This window comes from Mauremys mutica, chromosome 1 (assembly GCF_020497125.1).
Source record: "Mauremys mutica isolate MM-2020 ecotype Southern chromosome 1, ASM2049712v1, whole genome shotgun sequence".
NCBI lineage: Eukaryota > Metazoa > Chordata > Testudines > Geoemydidae > Mauremys > Mauremys mutica.
The window spans coordinates 55570396-55591284 of record NC_059072.1 but is presented as its reverse complement, the minus strand read 5'-3'; the positions used below and the strand labels follow the sequence as shown (position 1 = coordinate 55591284).

Below are 20889 nucleotides of genomic sequence, written 5' to 3'. Positions count from 1 at the left end.
TTGTTGAATTTTTCTGTTTGTGAAAATAAGTAATTTTGGAGGTGACCATTTCTTCTAGTCCAGTGGTTCTCAAACTTTTGTACTGGTGACCCCTTTCACACAGCCAGCCTCTGAGTGTGACCCCCCCCCCTATAAATTAAAAACACTTTTTTTATATATTTAACACCATTATAAATGCTGGAGGCAAAGCGGGGTTTGGGGTGGAGGCTGACAGCTCACGGCCTCCCATGTAATAACCTCCCGACCTCCCCAGGTTGAGAACCCATTCTACAAAACTGCTATAGCCTACCAGTATATCACAGAATGGATGAAATTACCTGGAGGGAAATCATTACTAATGCTATCTGAGTGGACACTCTAGCTTCTTGACTGCCATGTCAAAGGGAGTGACCCCTTCAATGGGTATAAGTAGACATTGGATTGATCAATAGGATTTGTATTTGTCTAAGGGTAGACTTTAAACTTTAAAGATTTTCTCAGAAAAAGTTCTTATGAAATTTTGGAAAATCCCAGAAACCAGGCTGCCTGCCCTAAGTGAATAAATTTCTGTTCTGACTTCTTGGAAGAAATGACCTTGTCTAGACTGAATTGTAAATCTTGAATAAATGACTGAAGTAGTAAGCACTAGCATTAGCTGAAGGCCTGAATTATGATTCCTGCTCACTGCAGGCTCCACTTAGTTTTGTGGCTTCAGCCATGCCACTTTAACATGGGATATCAGATATCAAGTTAATGATAGCTAAGTATGGATTGGAGATCTTCAAGGAAAGCTTATGTTTTTCAGGAATGGAACTAACATTGATTATTCAATGGTCAATACCCTACTCTGATTCAATGATGCTCCACCAGGATGGCAAAGGGTCCTTTCTATTGATGAACACTAAAACTGAGGCCCTGAAACTTCTAGTCACTAATGAACCTGTGATATTTATTTGAAAGAATAGGACTGTGAACCTTGAAGTCATGCTTGCATTTTAATTAGGTAATTATGTTCTTCTCACCTAAATTTCACCAGTTGCCAGGCAGGAAGAAATGTATGAAAAACAATGAGGTCCTCCAATTTTATTGGTTTTGCTTCCTATGTGTGGAAAAAATCTTCACTCAGGATTGGCACCGCTGAATGTATATTTTTCCTTCATGCTTAAGGCTAATTTTTAATGGGGTTTCTCTGAGACACTTTTTGTAGTAATATCCATATTTCCAACAAACATTGAAGGCAACAATAAACATATCTCCATAAACAAAATATGCATGTGAATGTTTTTCATGAGCACACAATATTTATTATAAAATCTCAAAGGTATTGCAAGGAAAGGAAAAACAGGGTCAGAATAGAAGGCTGCTTTGCACTAATTACAGAATACAATTTAGAGCAGTTTCAGCAGGAGGGCATATGCTATAAAATCTGTAGGAAGATGTGAAATTATAGGTTTGCCTTCAAGCGCTACTCCCTGTGTGTCTTTCACTGTGCTTCATATTTCCGGAGTCAGAGAATTCTTGAAAGCAATGTCCATTGGTCCATGCAAGCACCATTGCTCTTCTCGTGCATCCAATTATGCATCCAACCAAGGAGATAAAGGGTGGAGCAGACCAATTGCCTTTCCAGTTCCTTTTCACCACTGCATGGCCTTTGTTGGAGCCTCCAGTGTCCAGAGCTTCATCTTCATTTACTCTTCTATCTGTAAATACATATTTTTAGAACTTTATCCAGTAGCTTAAACCAAGTTTTATAGTTAAATTCTCCATACTGGGGAATTCCACCCTCCCTTCCCTTCACCCCCCGCCTATCCCCTAGAATCTAGGCTTCAAAATCTGTGCTTCTCAGTCAGTGATGGTTATCGGAGCTGCCTGTACTGCCTTGGGGAAATCACATTGTGGCAAGGTGCAGTATTTGAAGCTCTTTCCTCAGCTGCACCCGTGAAGTGCAGGAACTCCACCTTAAGAAGCTTTAATGGAGAAGACTTTGAAGTTGCAATCGGACCCAGGCTGGGGGCCCACTCCATACTTCAGCCTGACTCAGCAAAGAGTGCCCCTCCGGGTGCACGGTCTCATTTAGGAGAGAGGGAAACTACCGCTCCCCTGCCCCCCGAGAACCTCTGTAGGGTCTTGTTAGGAGGACAGGGAATGTTCTCATAAACCCAAAAGCAAATCCTTTAAATACACTTCAAGGAAGTTGGATACAACCCTGCCTAAGTTGAGCAAGTCTTTCCACTCAGCCCAGGAGGACTTAGAACATCCTAAGTCTTAGGATCATGACAAGAAAGTCCATAAATCCAGGGCTTTGTCAGCACCAGACCACACTCCAGTGGCAACAATGCCTCTGGAACCAACCAACCCTAAACTTCGAGAACAAAAGGCGACCATTGAGAGCCTCCACCATCAACGATACTGGCTCTGCCTCACCTGACTATGACACAAACAGTAACTGCTCCAGCCTCTTCAGTTTGGACTGACAGGATGTCTGACACTTAAGGGAGAGCAAAGTCTTATGCTCCACCTGAGGGCATTATTGTTGGCCCAGATCACCAGTCTTGATCACCATCAAGTCCTTTTGCTTATGAGACAGGTCCTGAGTCCACCACAAGATGCAACTTAGAATAGGAGAGATACTCCTCCCATATCATCTAGCCTTAGCTTCCCTCCAGTGGAACTCTCAGTACTGTCAGTGGATCCAGAATTGACATTTATTTTCTCAGGAGACTCTGAAGCACCTGATGAACTGACTTCTCCTCTTTTGAAGCATGCCTTCCCAGGTGGGACCCGGACCAACCTGCATCCTATTACCTGCCTCAAAACCATTGGTACCCCATGCTATGGGGACCTCCATAATCACCCTGTGACCCACCTTACTGGCCAAACTGGGGATTGTGGGACCTGTACCACATTGTAGAGTTGACACAGTCTGTGATGCTTTGTACCTAGAGGGAACAGCCTACACCCCCATATTCATCCTTGTAAAATGATTGTGTGGTATTCAATGTAAAGTTTGTCTTGGGTGTCTTCGGAAGGCTCATGATGTACCGAGCATTGTTGTTAGTGATGTTATAGGTTATAATTTCATGTATCTAGTTATGAGGCTGAAAATGTATCCTCATGGCTTAAAGCAAGCCCAGGCAAAAACTCTCCAGAAGCAGGGGGCAGTTCACACCTCATCAGGGTATGGATGGGACAAACCCAGCACAGCCTCACAGCAACAAAGGACACTGGCCTAGGCAGCAACAAAAGAGTCTGTTAGACTCTCGAGGGAGTCACCCCCCTTCCTTTGGTCAGTTTGGAACTGTGATGAGGTAATGCTCACCTGATTCTGAAGGGGAGGAGGCAAAGCCAAGAGGGAAGAAAGGACATCTCTTCCACCTACATCTACAGACACCACACCAAGCAACTGAAGAGCTGATCAAAGGGGAGAGCCTGGCTGAAGTGCAACCAGCCAGCCTGTGGTGAGAAGCATCTAAGGCCTTGGCTACACTTGCAAGTTACAGCACAATAAAGCAGCCCCAGGTGCCCTAGCTCACTCCCCGTCCACACTAGCAAGGCACGTACAGCGCTGTGTCTCCATAGCTACAGTGCTGCTGGTACTCCACCTCGGCGAGTGGAATAACGTTTGCTGCGCCCCCACTGGAGTGCCGCAGCTCCAGTGTGAACGAGGTGTTGCGTTACTGCGCTGTGATCCGTCTCCGGAAACGTCCCATAACCCCTCTAAGTCAAGTGGCCACTCTTATCATTGTTGTGAAATCAGCTGCACGAATGCAGAAATGCCCTTTCAAAGCTTCGTTTCGGAGAAGCCGGCTGCTGATCAGCTCCGAGGAAAAAGCAAACATTTACTGTTTGCTTTGAGTGAGTGAGAGAGAGGCAGGCGGGGAAGGGGGTCTGAACTTACAAGACAGCATGCTGACACACTCTCAGCACCCCAAAAACTCACTCACTCTCTCTCTCCCCACATACAACACAGTCCCTGTCACACTCCATCCCACTCCCATTTGAAAAGCACGTTGCAGTCACTTGCATGCTGGGATAGATTCCCATAATGAACCACTCCCAATGCCACTGCAAGTGCCACAAATGTGGCCATGCCAGTGTGCTTGAACCTGTCAGTGTGGACAGACTGCAGCACTTTCCCTATTGTGCTCTACGAAGTTAAGATCAGCTTAGAATGCGTTTTGCTTTTATTTCATTTGACCAAATCTGACTTAGATTTTGACTTATAATCACTTAAAATCTATCTTTATAGTTAATAAATATTTGTTTATTCTACCTGAAGCAGTGCGTTTGGTTTGAAGCGTGTCAGAGACTCTCCTTGGGATAACAAGCCTGGTACATGTTAAATTGATGAACTCATATAAGTTTGCAGCATCCAGCAAGCATAACTGGACACTGCAAGATGGAGGTTCCTAGGGTTGTGTCTGGGATCGGAGGTATTGGCTAGTGTCATTTGGTTGCAAGTAGCTGGGAGCAGCTTACATGCCAGAGGCTGTGCGTGAACATTCTAGGAGAGGGGGTTCTCACAGCAGAGCAGGGTAAGGCTGGCTCCCAGAGTCAAGGATTAGAGTGACCTAGCAGATCACCGGTCCCAATAACACTAGATGGGAACATCACACAGACCACTAGTGGGTCACTCCACCCTTCCTCTCCAAGTGGACAGCCAGAGCTTCCTCCTGACCCCATGGAAGAGGAAGAGTATGAGCTGGAACCGTCAATTTCATCAGTACTGGTGAGACTGTTTTCGTCAATCTCCAAATTAAGCAATCACTACAATATCTCTACCTCCCCCTCTCTATCTTGACCATAAGCAGTTCCAGGAACTATTATGAAAGGTTGCAGAGGAGCTACAGATCTCACTTAATGGAAGGTCAGAATCCTTAGCACAAACTCCTGGACGTGCTCCATTCATCTGGCTCCAGCTTGATAGTGCTTCCTGTTAATAATGCCATTCTGGAACCAGCTAGAACTGTCTAGCATTCTCCTGCCATTTGTGTCCCTACCCCTGAAGTGAGGCGGGAACGGATATTTTGTCACAGACAAGGGGATGGAATTTCTGTTTTCTCATCCTGCTCCTTTATTCTTTGGTTGTCCGGATTGCCTTTGAGAGATCTGGACAGCAACACCATATATCCACTCCGGTTGATAAAGAAAATTGTAAATGGTTTCAGCTCCAGCACTCCCCCTGTAACTAAAGCCCCAAACCCTGATGCACCCTCCCCCGGCTGAAACTGGGAGTGAATCTGTGGGGAGCCCCAGTGCCCTCTGTGCTCCAGCGCTCTGTCCCGGTCTAAAGCCCTGAGCCCTGGTGCTCCCCCAGAGCAGAAGCCCTGAGCCATCTTCCCGGAGCTCTGGTGCCCCAAAGGTCAGAAGCCCCAACCTCCCTCTCCTGCCCAGAGCCCTGACACCCTCCCCCACAAACACCTTGTGGCTGCAGCCCCAACTCTCCTGTGGCTGAAGTCTGTAACATCTTGTTCAGAGTTACGAACAACCTCCATTCCTGAGGTGTCCTGAACTCTGAGATTCTCCTGTAGCTCTATCACATGAATCTGCTAATGCCCTGGTAGGACCAGGAAGGCCTCCTCATAGCACCAGATTCACCTGAACCTGAGCTCGGCCCACAGGTACCCTTAGGCCATAATATTAGAGTGATATCCATGGAAGAAGTCCAACCTGAACAAAAACAACAATTATGACAGCTGATGGAAGCCTTCTCCTCAGTATTTTCAGTGCTGCCAAGATGCATCCACCTGGCTTACCATCACATAGATCGTGAACTGGGAAAAAAGGTCTGAGAGTCTATGACCTCTGCCACAAAAGATGTGGGAGACAGTCCGCCTAGAACTATAGGCCCCGTTAGATTTAGGGGTGGTTGAGGAATCCCCTAGTGAGTAGGGGAGCCCCGTCGTGTTTTCACTGAAGCCTGACAGGTTAACCTGATTCTGCATTGATTTCCAGAGAGCAAATGTACTATAGAAATTTGTTGCATACCCTGTGCCTAGAGTAGATGAGTTGCTAGACAGGTATGGGGCTGCCAGGTATGTATCCACTCTTGACCTTATGAAATGTTATTGGCAGATACCTTTCACAACTGAAGAATAAGAGAAGACAGCATTCTATATACGGTTTGGTCTCTACCAATTTAAGACTATGGCCTTCGGCATTCACGGAGCCATGGCCACATTCCAGTGCCTCATGGACTATGTATTTCAACTGCATGGATGGTACATCACAGAATATATTGACAATATTGTCATTTATAGTTATGACTGGAACAATCACCTAAGACACCTCACCGCAAAACTGAAATTCCTCAGAGGCAGGACTAACTGCCAACCTGGCCAACTGCAAACTGGCCAGCCAAGAGGTGACTTACCTCAGCAAAAAAGTGTGGGGGTGGACATCTGAAGTCGCTAATTGGTAATATACAAGATGTGGAGCAATGCCACATACCAACCACAGAAAAGCCGGTGTGTCGCATCCTGGGCCTCGCTGGGTACTACAGGCACTATGTATTGAGTTTCACCATCATTGCGACCCCTTGATAAAGGACATGAGCCCTAAGAATTATCAGTGATCTGAAGCCTGTGACATGGCATTTAAGACTCTGAAAGAACAGCTAAATTGGTAACCAGTGCTCTCACATCTGGACTTCTCAAGATGATTCACATTGCAGACAGATGTGGGTCTTGGTGCAATACTTTCACAGGACATTGATGGAGAACACTCCATCCTGTACATCAGCAGCCAAATCATGAAGAGAGCATCCTGGGTCATAGAGAGAGAGAGAGAGAGAGGCAGTAGGGCACATGAACATGCAATAGAAGGGGGCATTGGACCTGGAGAGAGCTAATCCCCGGAGCAGCCAGGAAGAGGCATCTCAGTGGTGAGTGAACCCAGTGTCAGGTGTGAACTCTAGAATGTTTTTGTTCTGAAGCTGTGCAAAGCATTCTTACTAATAGTAGAAAGGATTCCATTAGAAAATGTAACTTAACAAAGTGGAAGCGTTTCTCTATCTGGGCACATCAAAAATGTATATCCTCAGAGAATGTGTGTATTCCCCTTATTCTGGACTACCTTTTTCCACTTAAAAGAGTGGGTCTTTCCATTAACTCTTTATGGGTATACTGGCACCAGTCCGTGAGTACCACCTTTACATGGGTAATCAGTTTTTGCTCACCCACTAATTAGCAGATTCTGAAGGAGTTTAATCAGAACCTACTCTTCAGTGAGACTTAAACCTCTTTCAAGCCTCTCTTCAAGCTATTAGCTATATGTTCCATGTGTCTTCTATCCATAAATATTGCATTCCTTGTAGCCATTGCCTCAGACAGGATAGGTGAGCTCAGAACACTGATGGTGGGATTCGATTTACCACATATTCCATAGGATGTGAATGCAATGAGATTTTGTCTAAGATCATCCCCAAAGTAGTTTGAGTTTCAGACTGAACCAGTCTATTCTCTTACTTGCGTTTTTTTCTGAAAACACACATACCTCTGAAGAAGAGAGGAGACTTCATTCCCTCAGTGTGCAATGAGCCTGCAATGGACAAAACAAATCAGAAAATCTCTCAGATTGCAGATTGGAAAGAGTTTGAGGTCAAGCTATATCCTCTCAGAGGATCTCTAAATGAACCTCTGCCTGTATCTTACTGTACTATAAGCTGTTTAATGTTCCTTCTCCTTGTGGGATGAGAGCTAATTCTACGAGAGCACAAGCAATGTCAATGGCATTTCTTCAAGAAGTACCTCTACTTGACTTTTGCAAAGCAGCTACATGGAGTTCCATCCACACATTTGGGAGACAATATCTATGTGTTAGTACGGGACTCTTCCACTGATGCATCCTTTGAGAAGGCAGTCCTTAAAATGGCCATGCTGCCTGCATCCCCTCACCCTCCTCCTATTTGACTACTGCTTATCACCCACAGGGACAGCACTCAAAGAAGTGAAAGTTACTTACCTTATAGTAACTGGAGGTTCTTTGAGATGTGTGGTCCCGATCTGTAGTCCACTGCCCACCCTCCTTCCCCTCTGCTTTGGATTGTTCCAGGATTTTTGTTAGAGAAGGGACTGGAGAGGCAGTCAGACCACTCTGCCCTTTATATCCTCAGTTGGAGGCACAAGGAGAGCAAGGACGCATGTGTGGACCAACGGATGCTGGTTTCAAGAATTCTTTGGCTCTGCATGTGTATCCACAGGAGAGTACAGACAGGGATCACACATCTCAAAGAACTCCAGTTACTGTAAGGTAAATAACTTTTCTCACACCAGTTGCCATGGACTTCAGTAGCCTGTCTCAGACAATGAAACATCTGACACTAGCCAGAGGAAAGTGCAAGAAACCCCCCTGAGAACAATTATGGAATAACTTGCTGTAAGAGGCTAGGAATATTTGTATCATACACCTACCTTGTTGTCAGAGGCTGATGCTGCTGAAGTGCTACTTGGATTTTGCTGACTCATTGATGCAGGATTCATATTCCTACCCAGCTATGGGAGAGGCGAAAGTTAATAATCAAAGCAGAGAGTGCCAAAGGTAAGAGCTGGGACAGACGGTTCTGAGGGAAGGAACCACAGGAACAGCCAAGCCTTAGGAGAAGGCTTAGGCTAGGGTAAAGCAACCACAGGGGCAGGAAGCTTGAGGAGAAGACCTTGGCTGGGTTTTGTCTTGTATTGTTTGGATTTACCCTAAGAGAGGTGAGCTCTTTAATTTTATGGAATGTGTATATTTGTTTGGAGTGGACAGGGAGCCCCACACATTTATACCTGCCCTGAAGGAAAGTTCCTTCTTAACCCTTGTCAATTAATCATTTGTTTTTGTCCTGAAACATGAGACTTTAATCTGTAAATTGTTTCCAGAAAGCCATCGCCTCACTGCAGAATGGTCTGGACTAGATCCCTTGTTTGTTGACATAGCACATGGCTGAAGTGTTGTCTGTGACCACTTGAACTACTCATCCCTGAATGCAGGAGAGGATTGGAATTGCTATCAGCTCCAGAACACTGATATGTAGTCTCATCTCCCAGATGTTCCAGTGGCCACAGACCCTGAGGCCTTGACAGTGAGTGCCCAATGATGGGAGGAAAATGAAACAATGATTGCCAAGGGAACTGGAGGGGTGAATAGCTTTCCCCTGAAAATTATGTCCAATTTTACCAGTGGAGAGAATGAAACACTTCTCTGGGCAATGTTAGCAATGGGGACATGTCCATGTTTGGAATATAGAATCTTGGCAACCAATGGTGGAGATGTTTCACTATCAGTCATGCAAATGGAGTCACATAAAGCCATTAAACTCATTAGCCCTAAGAAGAATATCACTGGTTGACATGAGTGCTTCTTCAGGGTCCTGTAGCTGTGCACATCTGGTGATACCTGTCCCCTGGCAGGAATGCCTTTCCATACGTTCAATCCAGGACTGCCTCAATTAAAGTAATTTGTTTGGCATGAGTAGTGTGAGGAGGTTAATGAGCCAGCTCCTGAACGCAAGTCTTTTGCATAGCTGCTGTGACAGCTACCTGGGATGATTCAATTGCAGCCAGTCATTGAGATAAGAGTAGACATGAAAACCTTGTCTTTGAAGATCAGCAACCACAGCTCAGAGCCACTTTGTGAAAACTCAGGGTGAGGAAGGGAGTAGTCTTTTCCAGTGGTAAACCTCAGATATTGCATTCTGTTACTACCATGACAATATGCCACACCAGTTTGATCACCAATCCTGCGCCAGCCGCCTGACCTTTCAACAGGAATAGCCATGGTAGCCGTAGCACAAGAATGAGCATGGTACCATTGAGTGACTACATAGCAACATCAAAGAGAGAGACTGAGAAACCTTCTCTGTTTATTTTCATAATGTATAACATCTGCAAATATGGTGAAAAGAAATTTACAGTATTTTTGGACCCTAAAAGCTCCCATGTTTTTCTATTAGTGCCACAGAAACATTAAGACTGAGGGATAAACATAAACTGAACATAAAAGCTATGAAATTCAAAAAGTTTGTTTCTTAGTTTATGTAGTGCATTAATGCAAAAGTTCATGAAAAATCGGATTTACATTACTTATGTTTTTGATGCTTCAAAAAAAGTGTGAGAATCTATTTTTTTCCTACATTTTGGCCATACTTTTCTTCATAAAGAGGCATCTATTACAATTATGCTGTTTGTGTGTTAACGTGAGTTGGTCTGTGCAAAAATAAAAAGGAACACTATATCAGTGCTGGTATTATCAGGGCAATATCCCACATTCCCAGTCCATGTTTGGTTCTGTACAGACAGTGCTGTCTATCCAACATAGATTTACAAACTAGTATGACACTCAGTATGTCATGGGCAGACGGTCTAGAGACTCACTAAATATTTACTTTCTCTGTCATTTATCTTATGTATAGTTCAATTCCTATGATAGTTCAACTCCTCCTAAGAGTCCAACTCTTCCAAGAATAGACCAAGGAGGGGAGCAAGTTTCAAAGTCCTGCCAATAGTCTTCAATCCTTTGACTTCCTCTGTGGACTACTTGACAGGAGGTCTCTCAGGTAACTAGTTCTCAAACCAATTAAGGCTTTGAGGGTTAAAACCAACATGTTAAATTCTACACAAAAGTATTGGCAACCAGGGCAGATCCCAGAGCATTATATGATATGCTTTCTGCCTAGTTAATAGCTTAATGTTGTACCCTAATGTTTTTTCCCTTGACACCAACAAAGGGTTCTTGTAAAAGAGTCTAAAACTACATAAGAAAACACTGCTAAGTTATTTGTGGCTACTTTGGACCCCCGGCATAAAATGTTACTTTAAAGGCACATTAGTCCCTCCCCATTCTTAGATCCTTTACCTCTCACTGGCCTAAGCACATATCTTAGACCTAGATTCTGCTACAACTCACAGAAAGCAGCACAGCTTGATATCTATTTAAGGTATTTAGAGTGCCAATCAGCACAGTATCTAGGCACTAAACTAGGAGTGGCATAAGAATATAAAAAGTAAGCTGACAGATGCTTCACTGCTGTATTCGTCTGTGGATTTTGTGAGACACTACAAGAAGGAATTGTGATGAGGTCTAAAGATGTTCTGGTATGTAAGAATTTACAGGGTTCTGGCCTATCACATAACTGATCTGTGCAGGGTTATAAAAGGAAATGGGAAACTGGTGCAAAGGAATCTGCTACAGGGAATGCATATATCCTCTCTCATCCCTACAAGCTGAAGCTGAAAGGCCTTGGACAGTTATTACCCAATAGATTGAGCTAACATGTCCTGGTTTTTAGTTAATTTTTGGAAATAAAAAGTCCTGAAGAAAGGGATGCAAACAGCTTAGTAATTACGACTTTATTTCTGTGTCTCTGGCTGGTGAGTCTGCACACTGTGTTAAAGCTTACCTGTAACATGGAAGCAGCACACAAATAATAAAAGTAGCAAATTGACTTGGCCAGCAATTGTCCCCTTACCAAATCTGATTGGTGCAGTTATGCGCCTTCCAGCAAACTCTGTTACTCTAAACCATTTGTCCTCTTTCCACTGCAGCATTATCTAGCCTGTTCTGAAGATGGCCAGTTAGCTACCTAATCCCCAGCTCACCTCTTCCAAGGTAGCTGATTTGTTCTAGTGAATGGCTTTTTGAGATTCCTCAAAATCTCAGTTGTTCCCTCTGTTGACACCAGCTGGCTGGCATCTTCCATTACCTTCCTGACTATAGCTATCTTCCAGTTTTGGCCCTCAAAAAGTCATACAGGTTCTTCTTTGAGTGATTGCACATGTCCATTTTACTGTATATGTGTGCACACCCCGCGCACAGTTGTCAGATTTTTCCCTCTACTGCCTCATTCTGCTGTGTAATGGTATAAAGGGTGGAGCCAACCACTGCTTTGCCAATTCCTTCTTACTGCCTGTGACAGTTGTTGGAGTATGCGTTCTTGCCATTGGACACCCTTCCCTACTTCTTATATATAGTATCCATTTTCTATTTAGAGTAGTTTATACGTTTTTAGATAGTTCTGAGGTAGAGATAGTGTCAAGTTTTAGTTCTTAAGTGTTCGGGCATGACTTGGTCACTTGGCTTCAAGTTCTGTCACCCCTGTAATAAGCTGATTGCTAGTGAATGACTTGCACCCTATCTGTCTTAACTGCTTTGGAGAAATGCATGTTAGTAACAGGTGTCATATTTATAGGGGTTTTAAGCTTCACTCCAAAAACGGTAGAGCAGTGTGATAGGGTGTTCAACCTAAAAGGGGATAATGAGGCTGAAGAGAGGCCACAGCTGAGGGGAATTAGTTGGCTTAAGTAACCCTTGAATAATGATGGAACCAAGCTGAGAAGGAACAGGTAGGGCTAGTATAAACCTGGGAAGCTGGCCGCAGAATGGGCTGCAGTGAGCTTGGTTGTCCCCACTCTCTGGACAGTAGAGAGGGAAAGAAAGGGTGTAGGAAAAGGCAACAAGGTTTGAGATGGTGCAGAACGTGGCTGCTAAACTGTATAAGGCAGGGAGTGACATCATCTGTTCTTCACTCCCCACATAAGAAGACTCCTGGAAACACTTGAGGAACAAAGACTGAACTCGGGGAAGTGCTGGACCCAGGCTAAGGGGATTTCTAGCCTGTGTATGAAAGACCTGGGGATTCCAAGCTGTAAAGCAAGTGCAGCTTGTCCCTTAAGAATCTGAAGCCTGCTTGTATCATCAGCCAGGGTGAGAATTTGCTAATTCATATCATTTCTCCTATCCTTAATTTGCATTTTTATTTATTTACTAGGTAATCTACTTTGATCTATTTATCACTTATAATCATTTAAAATCTATCCCTGTAGTTAATAAACTTGTTTTTGCTTTATCTAAACCAGTGAGTTTGAAGTGAAGTGTGTGGGGAATCTTAGTTCACAGGGACTGTTGCATATTCCTCTCCACATGGGGAGGGGTGGGGTGAGGACACTCCTATGAGCTTACGCTTTACGGTTCCCTGTGCAGTGTAAGATGGTATAATTTTGGGTTTATGCTCTAGATGGGTGCTGTGCCTGGGGAGCTGAGAGTTAACTTGATTGTTGGGTCATGCTGTAGCTAGTCAGAGAGCCTTCATGTAACTGCAGCTGGTTGTGTCCCTACCTGTGTGAATGCTGGTGGAAGTGTAAGACTAAGAGTGGGTCTACAGCTTGTCACAGCAGCACAGTACGAGAGGGAGCCCAGGAGAGTGGGTCAGAGGTTTCAGTGGTACCCCAGTTCCAGGTGACACCTTGGGGGGATGGGGGGGGGAACCTGTCATCGATGGTATCAGAGTACTTCTGACCCACCTAATGATTACACAGCCCATCAAGACTTGTTGAGGAGGATGGCCACAGCTCTGGATATCCAGCCAGAAGAGGTCCAAGAAAAGTCACAGATTAGTGGGTCTTAAACACAGTGGAAATGGAATATATCCGTTAGTTTGTTTCTGATCCTCCTTCTCACCCATTTTCCCATCCCTCTTCAGGAACTACTCTTATGAGGTCATTCTACTGCAGGAGGTGCAATCTCTCCTTCACATGGGGGCCATAGAGGAAGTTCTCCTATTAGTCAAAGGAAAGGTGTTTTATTCACACTATTTCCTAATCATTAAAGCAAAAGGGGGTTTCAGAGACCTATTTTAGATCTAAGGGAGCTCAACAAATTCCTGGGAAAAAAAATTCCAGATGGTAACTGAAGTTTCCATTATTCCTTCCCTGGACCCAGGGGATCAGTATGCTGCCCTAGACTTAGAAGACACATGGCACTTCATCAGAGCCACAGAAAATTCCTCAGGTTTGTGGTAAACTGATCCCGCTACCAATTCACAGTGCTACCCTTTGGCGTATCAGCAGCTCCTCGTGTATTCACAAAATGCATAGCAGCATTCCTGTGAAGGTCAGAAGTTCACGTGTTCCCTTACCTAGCTGACTAGTTGGTGAGATGCCGGTCCAGATCTCAGGTGCTGTCCAACACCTTATCCAGTCCACTTTCAATGTGCTAGGGCAATTAATCAACATGGAGAAATCGGTCCTGACACCTGAACAGAGAATAGAATACATTGGTGCAGCCCTGATCTCTATGAAGGCCAAGGTCTTCCTTCTACAGCTGCAAAGAGTCCCGTGGCACCTTATAGACTGACAGACGTATTGGATCAGAATAAGAATCAGGCTTGCATATTTATACCTGCCTCTGGAAATTTCCACTACTTGCATCTGACGAAGTGGGTATTCACCCACGCAAGCTCATGGTCCAATACGTCTGTTAGTCTATAAGATGCCACGGGACTCTTTGCTGCTTTTACAGATCCAGACTAACACGGCTACCCCTCTGATGCCCTTCTACAGCTGAGATTCCAAAAGATGCAGGCCTTTGCTTTAGACTTAAAGGCACATCCGGTCACCACAGTATGAGACTGCCTTAAGCTTCTGGGGCACATAGCAGCATGCAGTTATGTGGTGCAACATGCCAGATTGCACTTCAGAAAGCTACAAGTCCATCTAAACATGTTCAATGCCAATGCAGGGTCTTGTCCTCCTTGCACTGGTAGACAGACCCCTTGAAAGTTTGGATGGGGCCCCTTTTGCTGCTCCACAACTGGTACTCATCTTAGTTATAGAATAGATGTTACAGGTTGGATAGCTCACCTGGGGTTTCAGCAGACACAAAGTCTTTGGTCTATGCAAGATCTGAAAATACACATAAATGTCAGAGAATTGCGAGCTATTTGGTTATCTTGCTTGGCCTTCCTTCCATATATTGAGAGGAAGAGTTTTCTGGTGCTAGTGGACAACAGAGTGGCTATGTTCTGTGTGAATAGACAAGGAAAAGCCTGGTCAATGAGATTGTGCCAAGAGGCAATACGGCTTTGGAATTTCTGTATCACCAGCTCCATCCACCTGACAGCTGCTTACCCTCAGGGTGGTCCTTTCATCCAAATCTGGCCAGATCCATTTTCTAGTTGTGGGAGACTCCTAAGTGGACCTGTGTGCAACCAGGACCAACAGAAAATGCCATCAATTTTGTTCTTGAGCAGGTCACAGCCCAGTTTCTTTGCCAGATGCCTTCCTGCTACCCTGGATAAACAGCCTGCTGTATGCCTTCCCTCCAGTTCCGCTCTTGCCCAGAGTCTTGTCCAAAATCAAAGAAGAGCATTCTCACCTCATACTTAGAGCCCCAGTGTTGCCCTGACAATACTGGTTCTTGGCTTTACTAGCCCTACTGGGTGGACCTCCACTGTCACTCCCACTGGATTCAGATGTGATCTCCCAGGACCACAGGTGCCTCCTCCTGCAGGTCCTCCACCTGATGGCCTGGTTGCTTCATGGAAGGGAGATGTTCTAAGGAGGTACAGGAAGTGTTTTTAAATAGTAGAGAGCCTTTGACTAGGAGTACTTACCTGGCCATCCATCCATCATGTATTGGACTATCTCCACTTCTTGAAACAACAAGGGTTAGTGTTAATTCCATCAACATCCACCTAGCAGCTGTCTCGGCTTTGCGCTCTCCTGGATCCACTAGTAAAAGACCCTATTCCCCCAGGAACTTGAACCTAGTACTGGGAAAGCTGATAAGTCCCCCTTTTGAGCTGCTGGTCACCTGTTTGCTGCTACACCTTTCAATGCAAGTGGCCTTTTCAATTGCTGTTACCTCTGCTGGGAGAGTAGGGGAACTGTGAGCTCTGGTACCAGAACCACCCTATACAATCTTCTATGGAGACAAAGTTTACCTTCACCCTCATGCAATGTTCCTAACTAAAATAGCAGCAAAGAATCCTGTGGCACCTTATAGACTAACAGACGTTTTGCAGCATGAGCTTTCGTGGGTGAATACCCACTTCTTCGGATGCAGCTTGGGTATTCACCCACGAAAGCTCATGCTGCAAAACGTCTGTTAGTCTATAAGGTGCCGCAGGATTCTTTGCTGCTTCTACAGAACCAGACTAACACGGCTACCCCTCTGATACCTAACTAAAATGTTTTCCAGTTTTCACATAAATCAAGCAATCTATTTACCAACATTCTTTCTTTCCAAAACATATGAATAAAGATGAGGAAAAGCGCCACACTCTGGACCTTAGAAGAACTTTGGCTTTTTATCTAGATCGGTCAATGTCATTTAGGTCATCGTCCCAGTTGTTCATCGTGATTAGAAACAAAATGAAGGGCCTCCTAGTATCCTCCCAAAGAATCTCTCCTTGGATATCTGCTTATGTTTATTTATGTTATTAGTTGGCTAATGTGATGCCCTACAAGTAGAGTATTGCCCATTCAACCAGGTCTCAGCTTCTGCAGTATTTCTGGCTCATGTGCCCATCTTAGACATTTGTAAGGCAGCAACTTGGTCATCGGTCCATCCTTTTTCCTCTCACTATGCTATTTCTAACAATCCAGAGACAATGCCAGATTTGGACATATGGTCCTCCAATCCTTGTACAAATAGACTCCAAGCCCACCTCGTGTTCAAACTGCTTGTGAGTCACCAAGTGTGCAATGGACATGTGCAATCACTTGAAGAAGAAATGGTTATTAACCTTTTCTGTAATTGTTGTTCTTTGAGATGTGTTGCACGATAGCTCAGTGGTTTGAGCATTGGCCTGCTAAACCAAGGGTTGTGAGTTCAATCTTTGAGGGGGCCATTTAGGGAACTGGGGTAAAAATCTGTCTGGGGATTGGTCCTGCTTTGAGCAGGGGGTTGGACTAGATGACCACCTGAGGTCCCTTCCAACCCTAATCATCTATGATTCTATGATTCCATGACCCACCCTCCTTCCCCTCTCTATCAGAGTTTATCAGGTAAGAAGGAACTGAGGAAGGTCAGTGGTGGCTGTGCCATTTATACCATTGTGCAGCAGCAAAAGGCAACAGAGGTCACATGTACATACAGGTACCGCTGAGGGAAAAATCTCTGATAAATCTCTGTTGACTGTGCAAAGACCTATGGTGGAACGTGTGACGTTGCAGTCTATATGATTTTATAAACATTTTATGAGTGAATATAATGTAACTGGAATATGCTTCATGCAAAAGATCTCTTGTATCATTACAAAGCTTATTGTCTACTGACTGTGGTCATCCTATTTGTATAAAGGTATCACTCTTGTATCTGAAACTAGAAATATGAAATATAACTCCGAGGGCCTATTGTAATTGTGCAAAGTGTGGGCCATTAATGGTGGTTTGGAATCTTAATGGCTCCCATCAACCAGGACAATTGACTGGATGGCTCTGTTTGCAGGCAAGCCTTCCTGTGAGTCAGGCTTGGGGGAATGAAGGCTTGGGGTCTTACAGTGACATGTGATCATGTCACATGAACTGAAATCCATCTTTAAACTGATGCTTTTCCAGTGTGTGTGTGGGGGGGAGGGGGTTGGAAACCCAGAGAGAGACAAAGGATTCCTGCCTTATGCAAAAGACATATAAGGGGGTGGAACAGAACAAAGCAGAGAGCCATCATGAAGAATCCCCTAGCTACCCTAGCCCCCTGAGCTGGAACAAGAGCTCTACCAGGGGAAAGAATTGTGTACAGGCCTGGAAGGTGTCCAATCTGAGGAAAAAACTTACTGAAGCATCTCTGAGGGTGAGATTATCTGTATTCAGTTTGATTGGACATAGACTTGCGCATTTTATTTTATTTTGCTTGGTAACTTACTTTGTTCTGTCTGTTACTACTTGGAACCACTTAAATCCTACTTTCTGTATTTAATAAAATCACTTTTTACTTATTAGTTAACTCAGAGTATGTATTAATAGCTGGGGGAGCAAACAATTGTGCATCTCTCTCTCTCAGTGTTATACAGGGCAAACAATTTATGAGTTTACCCTGCATAAGTTTTATACAGGGTAAAACGGATTTATGTGGGTTTCGACCCCATTGGGAGTTGGGCATCTGGGTGTTAAAGACAAGCACAGCTGCTTTCAGGTAAACCTGCAGTTTTGGGGCAAGTAATTCAGACCCTGGGTCTTTGTTGGAGCAGACGGGAGTGTCTGGCTCAGCAAGACAGGGTGCTGGAGTCCTGGGCTGGAAGGGAAAACAGGAGCAGAGGTAGTCTTGGCACATCAGTTGGCAGCTCCCAGTCACAGAATGAACATGTGCAACGTATGTCAAGGAACAACTTCTTGTTATGGAAAAGGTTAGTAACCGTTTCTTTTCCTGCACTCTGGAATAACTGCTGTCTAACGCCCCAATACTACAAGGTGATAGACTTCATTCTTTTTTAATTATATCCTTTAAACCATCATGCAAAGTTTTGACTGTACATAATATGAGAATCATTATCATTGTTAAATATTTATATCAGCAATATAAATATATTAATGTAGCAACTACAGGACCTCATCAGGATTAGGGATCCATTGTAATATGTGCTGTACTAAAGAGAGTCATGGTCCCTGCATCAAAGAACTCTAAACTGGATGCAATTTGAGAAACCAATCAAGCCTTATTTGTCTTCCACATTTATGCATACAGAGCACATATTCCCATTGGCAGATAAGCATGCTTTGCTCCTTTACAGAACAACTATTTAAACTGAAATAGTAGTGCCCCAGAGAATTTCCGGCAGGGCAAAGAAGAAAAGATTAAGAATTCCCACTCTACTCATATTTTGGAGCTCGCCTTTAAAAGATCTTTAAAGAAAAATGCCTTAATCCTTGATATAGAAATAAGTGGGAGAAAGTAAAAAACAAACAAACTTCTCTGTATATTGCTAGAGAGCCTTTTCTCTAAATATAATAAAAAAAGAGAAATCTGCAGAAAGAATTAGAAATTGTACTGGTCTCTAGCAAATCACAGTTGTATTCACATTTGCTTAATGTTAAGAGAGTTGAGCTTTTTGGAGCAATGATAAATGATTTGCTGACTATTTACTGTTTGGGATCTTCCAAAAGTTCTGATAAGACTTATTCAGTAATGATTTGAGGTGAATTAAAATAGACTCCTATGAAGTAATATTTTTTAAAATTTGAAAGAACACTGCACACACTTTCCCCAGCACATACAGTGCAGCTTAATTCAGTTCCTTTGACATTTTTTGCCACATCTGTATATTGCTGATCCCATGAGTTCTTTATTATAAATATTAAATATGTACACACACAGCCCCTCCTTACAATGAGTAAAGAAGAAAAATAAGAGAATGACGGAAGGAAGGAAGGAAGGAATCAGATGAGATGATATTGGCAATTTAATCTTAACAGTTTTGTTTAAAAAAAAACAATTCTGAGATAGGGATGAGGGAAGGAGCAAGTACCATAGGAGTGGAAGTCAGCTGTAGAAAGCAAGCCTCAAGAATTGAGTTTGGAGGAGCGGGAGGATGCTTGACCACAGAAAAAGAGACACTGCCTTGTGATGCCTGATGCTATCTTGTGTGTGCAGCACATGTCAGCAAGCTTTCAGTTTCTCCCTGCTTATCCCCTGCCTACAATCAATCACAGGAAAATGTTTGCACTGTACGTTGTACTAAAAGGCATATGAACTTCAAAGTATCCCTTCTTTTGAAAAACTCTTAAGTAGTCTGCATGCTTGGCAGCAGTGACACAAAGCTGTCACAACAAAATGTTGCTGCTATGCAGACTCAACTGAATTTCCTTTAGCGATAGTTTAACTTCTTAAAAGAACAAATCTATACAGAGTGAATTGACACTAAAATATGAGATAAGATTTAAATGAAAATGCTTCATGTGTAGCATTTAAAAAAAAAACTAAAATAAAAAAAATGGTAGGATGCCTGTTGTTGATAGTGGAAGTTACCATATATACTCAATCATAAGCCGGTTCGTTTATAAGCTGACCGCCCCGCCCCCAAGATGGAGAAGTAAAAATAGATTTTTTTTTTAACCCTTTCATAAGCCGACCCTATAATTCAGCAAACTTTGGCTCCCGGGCCATCAGGATAAGCCACTGGTGTTTTGTTTACCTCGAGCATCGCAGGCACGGAGGTTAACCTAAGTAAACAAAGTGTCCCAGCACGCCAGCTGCTTACCCTGACAGGTCGGGACAGCAACTGGTGGGGAAATTTTTTTGGGGGGAGAAGCTGGGAGTCAGGGGAGTAATGACTCCACCCCTAGCCCGGGACCCCCACACTTTCCCCATCCCATCTCTTCCCACCTTATCTGGGGAGGGCCAGGGAAGGATGTCTCTGACCTGGCTGGAGCTGCTCCAGCGGGCCAGACCAGACGGCGTGGCCGCAGCGTGTTCCAGCAGGCTGGGCCGGATGGCACGGCTGCAGCGTGTTCTGGGGGGCATGGCCACAGCCTGCTCTGGGGGCGGGTCAAGCGGCACGGCTGCAGCCTGCCAGCCCCGGAGCTGTAGCTGCCTCGGAGGCTGGGGGGAAAGCAGCGTGGCCAGAAGCAGATGGAAGAGGCAGGGCCAGAGTCTCTTCTGGCTGTGCTGCCTTTCCTTGCTCACTGTGTTGGGAGGAGGGGCTGTGTCCCAGCTCTCCCTCTCTATACTTGTTCATAAGCCGACCCCTTTCTCTGGTGCTTCCCTTTCTTTTACTAAAAAAAATTCGGCTTATGAACAAGTATATACGGTAGTTTCTCTTTTTATTCAGTAGGAGCAGAATTATTTTCCTCTTCCACTATTCATAATGAAATCCCTGGGGTAATAATGCTTCATGGTAAATCCATCATGCAAATGATGCACACACAATACTACCAGCTCTGCATGTTTTTTCTTATAACCCAGAATGAGATTTATATTCTGTTAAAATACAAATATATTGCAAATAGATAGCAATAGAAATTCAGTTTTAATTATGTCTCATACATTAATAACATTAATGTAGCTTTCAAACATACTGTAATATTTAAAATTTCTCAATTGCCTTGGATAGATACATAAGATTTGCAGTTGACTAACCTTAGTTTTTCCATATTCAAGTTATTTTCTATAGTACTGTAGGTAGAAAGGAATCCTAAATATACAGAGATTACTGTA

At 44.0% G+C, this 20889-nt stretch overlaps 1 long non-coding RNA gene across 4 annotated transcripts in view; it reads right to left on the bottom strand.

Annotated features, from left to right (window-relative positions):
• Positions 1–1162: 1162 nt before the first annotated feature.
• LOC123378407 overlaps positions 1163–20889 on the bottom strand; it is a 28762-nt gene continuing 9035 nt past the window's right edge. Inside the window, exons 3-8 of one of the 4 annotated variants that reach the window (XR_006582604.1) lie at positions 14865–14934; positions 14598–14758; positions 13874–13990; positions 8391–8471; positions 7474–7518; positions 1165–1679 (exon numbers count right to left, since the gene is read on the bottom strand). This is a non-coding gene — a long non-coding RNA (uncharacterized LOC123378407). Of the gene's footprint in view, positions 1680–7473; positions 7519–8390; positions 8472–13873; positions 13991–14597; positions 15723–20889 lie in introns of those variants that run through there. The other 3 variants (XR_006582605.1, XR_006582597.1, XR_006582594.1) reach the window with 3 other exon arrangements.